The 9130-nt window shown below is 42.6% G+C and overlaps 1 long non-coding RNA gene across 3 annotated transcripts; it reads right to left on the bottom strand.

Moving 5' to 3' along the window:
* Window positions 1-3411: 3411 nt before the first annotated feature.
* LOC131277616 (uncharacterized) lies at window positions 3412-8318 on the bottom strand. 3 transcript variants are annotated; one of them, XR_009184752.1, is made up of 4 exons: window positions 6146-8315; window positions 5643-5752; window positions 5491-5553; window positions 3412-3718 (listed from the first exon to the last, which is right to left on the bottom strand). It is a non-coding gene; the product is annotated as an uncharacterized lncRNA (long non-coding RNA). The 3 variants fall into 3 exon arrangements; XR_009184753.2 differs by lacking the exon at window positions 3412-3718 and having other exon boundaries at window positions 5446-5553; window positions 6146-6233; window positions 7379-8318; XR_009184751.2 differs by lacking the exon at window positions 3412-3718 and having other exon boundaries at window positions 5446-5553; window positions 6146-8310.
* Between the last annotated feature and the right edge of the window lie 812 nt (window positions 8319-9130).

Below are 9130 nucleotides of genomic sequence, written 5' to 3'. Positions count from 1 at the left end.
AAGGGAGTCCAGGCCCTTGTCGGGGGTTCTCAGGACTGGAGGGCGCATGGCAGAAGAACTACCGTGGAGACGAGGTAAACACGCAGGTCCACTTTATTGTGGGAGAGGCAACAGTTTTATAGGGGCTGGGGAAGGCTGATTGGTCGAAGCCACACCCTGTTCTGATTGGTTGCCGGAGAAAGGTCAGTGGGAGGTGCTGGATGGGGGAGGGGTGGTGGTTAGGGATTGGCTGTCGCTGTTGCTGGGGGAAGGGGCAGGGTTTAGGGATTGGTGGCTGCTGTTGCTGGGGTGGAGGGCAGACTTGAGTTTTCCGCCCACGCCTGGCTGTTGCTGCTGTTAGGGGGAGGGAAAAGGGCAGACTGGATTTTTCCGCCCATGCCTGGCTGTTGCTGCTGTCGGGGGAGGGGAAAAGGGCAGACTGGAATTTTCCGCCCTGCGCCTGCGCAGGGAGAAAGAAGAAGGATGCCGCCCCACAGGCATCGTGTGGTGCCATCCGGGAGGAGGGGCGGCCATGGAAGCATGGCTGCTGAGAAGGGGAGACCCGAGGGCACTCTGCGCCCATGCCAAGCTCCCTTCAGGGGTGGCGGTGAATCCGACCAGCCACCCTATTTTGGGGGCAGCGGCTTGGCCTGCCGCGGCTGCTCCCCCGCCAGGCCAGCAAACCACACTTCAGCCCAAGGGGTGACCGCACAATCTGAATGACTTTATTTCTTTTTCTTACCCAACTGCTCTGGCTAGACTTCATAGGCAAGATTTTCAGGATTTCACTATTGAGTATTATGTTAGCAGTGAGTTTTGTAGATGCAGGTATATGAACAGAGTAGAATGACTTCCACAAATGTCCCTCTGCTTTGTAAGCAGTAGAAAGTTCCCAGGTGATAGCATCCTGTGAGTGCATTTATGAAATCCTGGAATGTGAGTTAATTGTAGCATACCTACAATTTTATGGTTTTGAAGAACTGAATTCTTTCTAATGTCCACGTGTTCAAGTTTTAATAATCCGCTCATGATAAAATATGCCTGAAACATTTTGATGTGTTCTTAAGTTTTAAAATTCAGTAAAGCATATCAAATGAATTTATTCTTTCTAGAGGTTATTAAGAAAACAGTACTATTAATAGGTCAAGGACAAGTATTAAAGACAATCCTTGGGGGCCATGGGAATACCAAGATTCCTTCAGGGATGTTGGTGTATGTGCCTGATGATAAGTTTAAAGCCATATGGTGGTGATATTGTAGTCCATATAAATGACACTGAACCCATGTGATTGTGAATCAAAATAATAGAAATTTTTAAAAAATTGCTGATATGAACTGCCATTGCTAACACCAAATATGTATGAAAATAGATTGATTTAAAATGAAATAAAAAGGAAGTTAACTCTGAAGTCAACTCAGATAAAGTGTAAAAACAAAGAAATTTACATATATAAGAAATATAAGAAACTAAAACCTAATGAGTATAGGAATAATATGTATATAAATATTCAAAAATAAGTTAATTCAGTAATGAAATACAATGCAAGTTATATATTTGAAAATAACAGATAATTGGTTTTAAAAATACATAACCATTTATGGAGAATGACTTGATTTTGGCAAAGTGGTAATTCATGTTTCACTTGCTAAAAGGAATATTCAGTAGTCACATGGAGGAAAAAAATACACAATGATGGGTGCAATAGAGGTAATGAGAGTGACGATGCATTTTTAGGAGTGGTAAAAGTACAGAATCCAGAAATATCGGGAAGAAAGCTTCCATGCTTTAAAAAAAATTTCATAATACATCTAGACACAGAAACAGTTCTGTGTTGTTGGAAAAGGTATTTTGAATCTCACTTCTGTCTATAATTTTTTAAAATCATGTGAAAATCAAAAGAAAAAATTCATGTTATTTTCAAAGAATATAGTGAGAAAAGGAGTAAGTACAGAATAACCCCAAATGAATGAAAGCTCTTTATCATGATTTATATTATGTACTGAAATATACTTTCTCAAAAGAAGATACGAGGCACTAAGAAAATGAAACAATATTTGAGAAGACATTATAAATTATTTATAAAACAAAAAATGAATGGGGAGAAATTAGGCAGTAAGAAAATTGGAAAAATATCAGTTCAAACTTGAAATGTAATATATATGAAATAGAGTGACAACGCTTAAGTAGAAAGAGAAGGTAATAAGTGGAAAGTGCTGAAAAGATATTGAGTGTAGAATGTTAAAGATTTGAAAGAGAAGTCAACAGGTGAGTGTGATGGTTATGTTAATATGTCAACTTGGCCAGAATGTGTGCCCACTTTTTTGGTTAAGCAAGCACTGGGCTAATTGTAATGTAAGGGCATTTGTGGATTTAAGTCATCAGTGAGTTTACTGCATAGATGGCTGATTATGTCTACAGTCTACCAGGGAGATTGCCTTCAGCAATGTGTGATGCTTTATGTAATCAACTGAATGCCTTAAAAAGGGGAAGTGATTCAGCATTGAGAGAAAATTTCCCAGCTCCTCTTTGGACAGCCAGCGTCTCCTGGGAACTTCGTGGGACTTTCATCAGAGCCCCTGGCTTTGCAGCCTGCCTACAGAATCTGGATTTGTGCATCCCCACTATACATGAGAGAATTTTATAAGATCTCATAATCTTTACAGATATCTCCTGTTGATTCTGTTTCCATAGAGAACCCTGAGTTAATACAATGAGGAATGGTATAGAATGTCTGAACCAGAAAACCAGTTGAAAGACTTGAAAGAAATACTAAAAATTACAATTCCTTTGTTTGATATGAAATTCTTTGAAGCTGCATATCAAAAGTGCACACTGAGCACTGACTAAGAAAGGCTAAATGCAAGGCATATTTTAGGAAAATTACCCATTAAAGAAAATATAAAAATCCTTATACATGCATTATACAAAGTAATTACTATTTCATCAACATTTTTGAGAACAATATTTTGTGCCAGATGCAAATGGGGCAGTATATTTGTGGAAAGCAATATTTGTGGTTTTATACCCAGCAACACAGAAATGTAATAAAAAAAGGCATTGACCACTGGGTGGACTGGGAGAGAGTGTAAACTACAATTTAAATCATTATCATGTGGTGCAGCAGTGCTCCAAAATGTATTCATAAAGTGCAGTGAATATCCCATGATGATGAAAGAGGTTGTTGATGTGGAAGGAGTGGGGTGAGGGGAGTGGGGGGTATATGGGGACCTCATATTTTTTGAATGTAACATTAAATAAATAGAGAAAAAACAGCAAAAAATTCATTGAAACTCAATTATCCTACTAGACATGTTCCATGTGAGTGAACAGAGTTCAGTAAATGAAATTACTGAAATTCATTGACAGGAGGATGGATGATACACACTCAATTTGCCATTATTCAACTAACAATGAAGATTCTAGGAGTGAGAGTATGAATTGGGAGCCATTTTGGAGACCAAATATAATTCATATAGTGCTAACTTTGTTTAGGGTGCTTATCTATATATATACATGTATTAAAGATACAAATATTGTTTAATAAGTAAAATTAAATTAACCTCTTTCTGAAACAGCTAATCTTTTGAAGTAAAACTGAACTGTCATTAATTTGACTCATTCTGAGTGGAGTAGAAGAGTGAGTACTGAGGCATCTCCAAACACTGTGAGATCTCCAGCTCCTCTTAGCCTCAAACTGGGGCCTCTAGTCAAGGTCTCTGCAGCTGTCAGTTGTAGGATCTGCAACACAAATACAGAATCTGGAATACCTGAGGTGGGTTGCAAGACCCAGAAGGCACCTCAGACCCTGGAGAAGTGACCTTAGGTCCCTGATACCCCTGGGAGCCAGATCCAGGAGGCATTGAATTCCTATTGCTGCTCTTTGCAGAGGGTGCTGTCTGTGACAAAGATTGTCTAGAAATTTCCAACAGAGTTCAGTCATGAAAGATTCACATTAAAAAAAAACCTTCCGGAAACGGACTTTGGCCCAGTGGTTAGGGCGTCCGTCTACCACATGGGAGGTCCGCGGTTCAAGCCCCAGGCCTCCTTGACCCACGTGGAGCTGGCCCATGCGCAGTGCTGATGCGCGCAAGGAGTGCCGTGCCACACAGGGGTGTCCCCCGCGTAGGGGAGCCCCACGCGCAAGGAGTGCACCCATAAGGAGAGCCGCCCAGCGTGAAGGAGGGAGCAGCCTGCCCAGGAATGGCGCCGCCCACACTTCCCGTGCCGCTGACGACAACAGAAGCGGACAAAGAAACAAGACGCAGCAAACAGACACAGAAAACAGACAACCAGGGGAGGGGAGGGGAATTAAATAAATAAAAATAAATCTTAAAAAAAAAAAAAAAAACAAACCTTCCTTTTCCTAATCAACAGTTTCATTCTTAATCAAACACAAAGCTTACCTGTCATTTTCCATTTTTAAAAAGTTATACTGTGATACCAAAAACAAATTTTCTTACATTAATATGTTCCAAAATGTAGATATTATAAAACACTCCTCATTATAGTATAATAGAGTTATTTTAATAATTGCAATCTTTAATAAGGGGAAATGAGTAATGCGAAATCTCCCTTGCTTCTCTCATCCCAAGTTAGCTCTGCAGGGAAATTTCCTTCAGGTTTTGTTTCTTTGACTTCTACATACATAGAGAAATCTTGAAGACCTTCATCTGTAGAAAAGGTGCATGAACTAATCTGGTATCTGGGTAGAGAACTGCAGAGGCTGAGAACCCCATGTCTTGGGCAACTGAGAGGTCTCAGTGAGAACAGATGGCCACAGTAGCTACCCTTCTTGCTTAAGAGGGACCTCAGAGCATCACTGTTCTTGTTGGATCAAGTCAGGTCCAGCCATAAAGTCATGATTTCACCCTCACCTTGACTCCTAGGGAAGTGAACTCATTTGTGAATAGGGCTGTTAGATCTTATTGGTGTAAGTGATGCCAGTCTGCTACAGGGTGGCTTTAGTCCTTTATGCATGGAGTCCTGAAGAGAGCAAGTCTAGAGAAATTCATGAGCAGGAGCAGAGGGGACAAATATAAAGAGATGATAGGTGATGGAGGGAGAAGTGGAGTTATGGATTGCTGGCAAACTGCCACCAGCTTGAGGGAAATCATGGCCATGCTCACACCTAGAGTTTACTTCTAACCTCTGAAACTTTTAGGCAGTCAATTCCTGCATATACACCAATTAGCCAGTGGTATTGGGTAAAGCAGCCCTGGCAAACTAACAATCTAACTCAACCTTTTCCCTTGAGACCTGACTAGGTGGCACTCAATGACACTCCACTTTATCCACCACACTCAATAATAGAGAGGGGAAGAGCTGGTGGACTTTAAGGGGATTGGGAGGGCAAACTCTGTTCTTAAACTGGGCTAGAGCTCTCTCCTCTTAACTAAGGAGCCATAGCTGAGCAAATTAGGACTTCTGTGGAATGGGTTTCTAGTCCCTAGGGTGAGGGTCTCAGGGCATCCTTCACCTGCCTGCACTTATTTTCACCATCCAATTCTCACCTCTATCTCCATGCTCCCACACTTGCAGTCTCTTCAGTAAGCTCCTCAAGAAGGCTGGATTTCCTGAAGTGTCAAGAGAAAGTAAAGAATCAGTGGAGTGTTAGTTGACCTGTTTCCCTTCTCCTCCTCATTCTACCCACACCACACTCAACATTTCCTCTTCTTGTTCTTCTCTTTCTACATCTTGGATGCCATCTGTGCTTTCCAGGAACAGACAATTGACATAAAGAGACTCCTTCTCCTCCTCAAAGAGTGTAGACAGCTGCAGGGAGGAGAGCAGACTTGCATTTCCAGAGCTGCATGTGCAGCATCACTACTGTGAGGGGATAGCCCAGCCCAGAACCAACTTCACAGAGTCCCCTTCCCCATAATGGAGATCCAGGCTTCTGATCCCAGCACAGCTACTTGTCTGGCCTATCTGGATTCCATGAGTTGATTCATGGTGCAGAGTAGGTTGAAAAATCAGTGTAATGTAGAAATATAGTAGGTAGGAAGTTGAAGACATGTTTTAAAAACATTGTCATTGGTATGAACTCATCTTCCTGGAAGAGACCTTCAAGATAATTATATAAAGAATGGATAAAAGAAGAGCTACAAAGAAATGCTTACAGATAAGAAACAGATTTTAAAAATAGGGAGAAAGGAAATAAATTACATGCAAGTTGCCATTCTCTATGTCTGAATCTTCTTCGTCTGTGAAAAATGCTTCTGAATGCACAATGCTGTAACGGTGATGGGGTGGCCTTGCAAAAGGAAAGGAGAAAGTTCAGGTTGAAAGGGGAGCTCAAGCCCCTCTTGTTGATGTCATAACATGACATGCACCTAGAATACAATTCTGTCCTCATCTCATCCTGGTTTTGAGCTTCAATTGCTTCTCTTCTGCCTTGTGGGGTTTGCCTAAGATATAGGGTCTGTGTTCTAGACCTCACATGCTCTAATTTTAGGGAGAAATGCTCTTATCTGCCTTGAGCACTAAGAAAGCAGTCAGTGTCTCCTTGTCTTTCTAAGCATGCTATTGCTTTCCTTCCCATTTTCCTGGCTCAGAACCTCCCTGCCTCTTTTCTTTCTCCTAATTAGTGCTTATTTGCTTTAATTTCCATTCGTGTTGTTCCATAGGAGAAAATGGAGGAATGATCAAGTGTATATTGTTGTCTTCTCCAGTCAATAAATTATTCACTTACCAATTCACCCATCTCCAGGGGCAACTCTCTGCAACCTGGAGTTGAATCAGATCCTGGGGAAGAGAGCTACCACCCACCTCACAAACCAAGTGGCTGTCAAGTGCCTGGGATGACCTTAGGAATTGGGCAGACCTTTGTCCTCTCAATGCCCCCATAGGTTTCCTAACCCTTTTGGGTGGATGAACACAAGATTAGAGGTAACTTGCCCACATTCCCTTGTCCTGCAATTGACATAATAGGGTTTATGCAGGATGCATGGGCAATTAAAGAAGTGACTTCATCAAGCCTCTCTAGGACTGGGTACCTTGGGTGCTTTGACAAGCCTGGGGAAAGGTATAGGGAGGGACACACATGTTGTTTGAAGGACATAGCAGAGATGCCTGGCAGCAGCACTGGTTTAGGGAGGAGCAGGGAAGCTGTCATCCTGCTGCCCAGAGATTTTCTCTTGGGCCTGCTCAATTCCAGGACTCCAGCTGAGTAGGATTTGGAGAGCCAGTGTGTGAAGCCATCCAGCAGCCCATTCACAGAAGTCCTACAAAAACCTGCTAGGGTTTTTTAGCACTGAAGGGGCAGCTGGAATCAAGCCTTTCTTGAATGTGATGAAATGTAGGTTTAATTCCTAATCCAGCATTTTGGATTTGGCACCAGGTATAACTACTGATCTGGAATCCTCTCCATTAGATCCTTTCTTGAGAATTGTTACCTACCTGGATTGTCGTCATCTTTGCTTCTGGTGGAGATGTACCTCTGATCCACAAGTCAGTCTTTTAGGAACACAAGCATCCATAGGAACATTATTAAAATAAGGCCTCCACCCTCTCTTCTCTACCTGAGGCTGTGCTGGCTACCATAGGAATCCCAGCTCCCTAGCCTGGGTCCTGAGACATTCCCTGTGTTCTCTGGAGTCCCAGGCCTCCAACAAGATGTTGCAAGCAGTTTGCAAATGTGGAAGAAGAGGTGAAGGAATCAGCCCTCAACTTCTCACTGCCTCATTTAGCTCAAAAGTTACAGCATTCTTCTCAAATCTTATCACCCTGAAATGTTGACTGGACACACATACTAAGGTGAGTACAAAGAATGGACCTAGTGCTAGACTCTGGGTAGCTGTCCTGGAGATCATTTTACAAGGGTGAATATGTTCTCTCTATTGTCCATATCATTACTACTAGCACAAATGGATACTGGGCTTTTGAAAATTTGCAAAAATTGCAATCTGCTATACATGCACTGACCCTGTGGGGCTCAGGACCAGGAATTAAAATAGGAAATGTTGACAAATTCATACTAGAACTTTAGAGACCCTGCCAGGCAGAAGAGGCATGAAGAAAGTATGTGGTTTAGGAATCTAAGCCTCTAATATCTCCAGTGCCTGGGTCTGTTTTCACTAGATGTGCAGCTCTGAATACTTTGTACATCTTCTCAAGTCTTCCCTGTCTCATATGTTAATGAATGGCCACATATGTCTGTTTTCATTTCATCATGTGCCACTCTGGTGCACACAGACTAATGCCAAAGAAAGAGAACACAGCTTCTCAGGAAACATAATTGTTGTCTTACCTGGAATAGCCGCAGCTTTCACCACACCCCAATTCTCCTTCCTACCAGGAGGCTATAATCAGGGACTTCTTGAGACTAAACTAGCATGGAAGACCCCCCCTTTTTTTTTTTTCACTATGTGGATTTTTTTCCTCAGCTAGTGAGATTTCAGAATACTTACCATTGTTGCTTTCTCTATGGGCTGGCTGCAATTACAAAGAAAATATTGGAGGGACAGATGCTGGACATTATATATCCTGGCATAACCCACTGAATGTACTGGGGGAGAGTGTGAACTACAGTGTGAACTATAATCCATGTGGTGCAGCAGTGTTCCAAGATGTATTCACCAAATGCAATGGATGTGCTGCAGTGATGAAGGAAGTTGTTGACTTTGGAGGAGGGTGTATGTTGGAGGTATGTGGGAACCTCATATTTTTTTTTGTTTTTTTTTTAAAGATTTATTTATTTAATTCCCCCCCCCTCCCCTGGTTGTCTGTTCTTGGTGTCTATTTGCTGCGTCTTGTTTCTTTGTCCGCTTCTGTTGTCGTCAGCGGCACGGGAAGTGTGGGCGGCGCCATTCCTGGGCAGGCTGCACTTTCTTTCACGCTGGGTGGCTCTCCTTACGGGGCGCACTCCTTGCGCGTGGGGCTACCCCACGTGGGGGACACCCTTGCGTGGCAAGGCACTCCTTGCGCGCATCAGCACTGCGCATGGCCAGTTCCACACGGGTCAAGGAGGCCCGGGGTCTGAACCGCGGACCTCCCATGTGGTAGACGGACGCCCTAACCACTGGGCCAAAGTCCGTTTCCCTTATATTTTTTAATGTAACATTTTTTGTGGTCTGTGTCTACAAAAAATACAATAAAAATAAATGCTCATTAAAAAAAAGAAAACACTGTAAGGATCAGAACTCACTGTAT

This window comes from Dasypus novemcinctus, unplaced genomic scaffold (genome assembly GCF_030445035.2).
Source record: "Dasypus novemcinctus isolate mDasNov1 unplaced genomic scaffold, mDasNov1.1.hap2 scaffold_190, whole genome shotgun sequence".
In the NCBI taxonomy this organism is placed as follows: Eukaryota; Metazoa; Chordata; class Mammalia; order Cingulata; family Dasypodidae; genus Dasypus; species Dasypus novemcinctus.
Note: the sequence above shows the minus strand (reverse complement) of the source record. Positions and strands in the feature narration are given on the sequence as shown.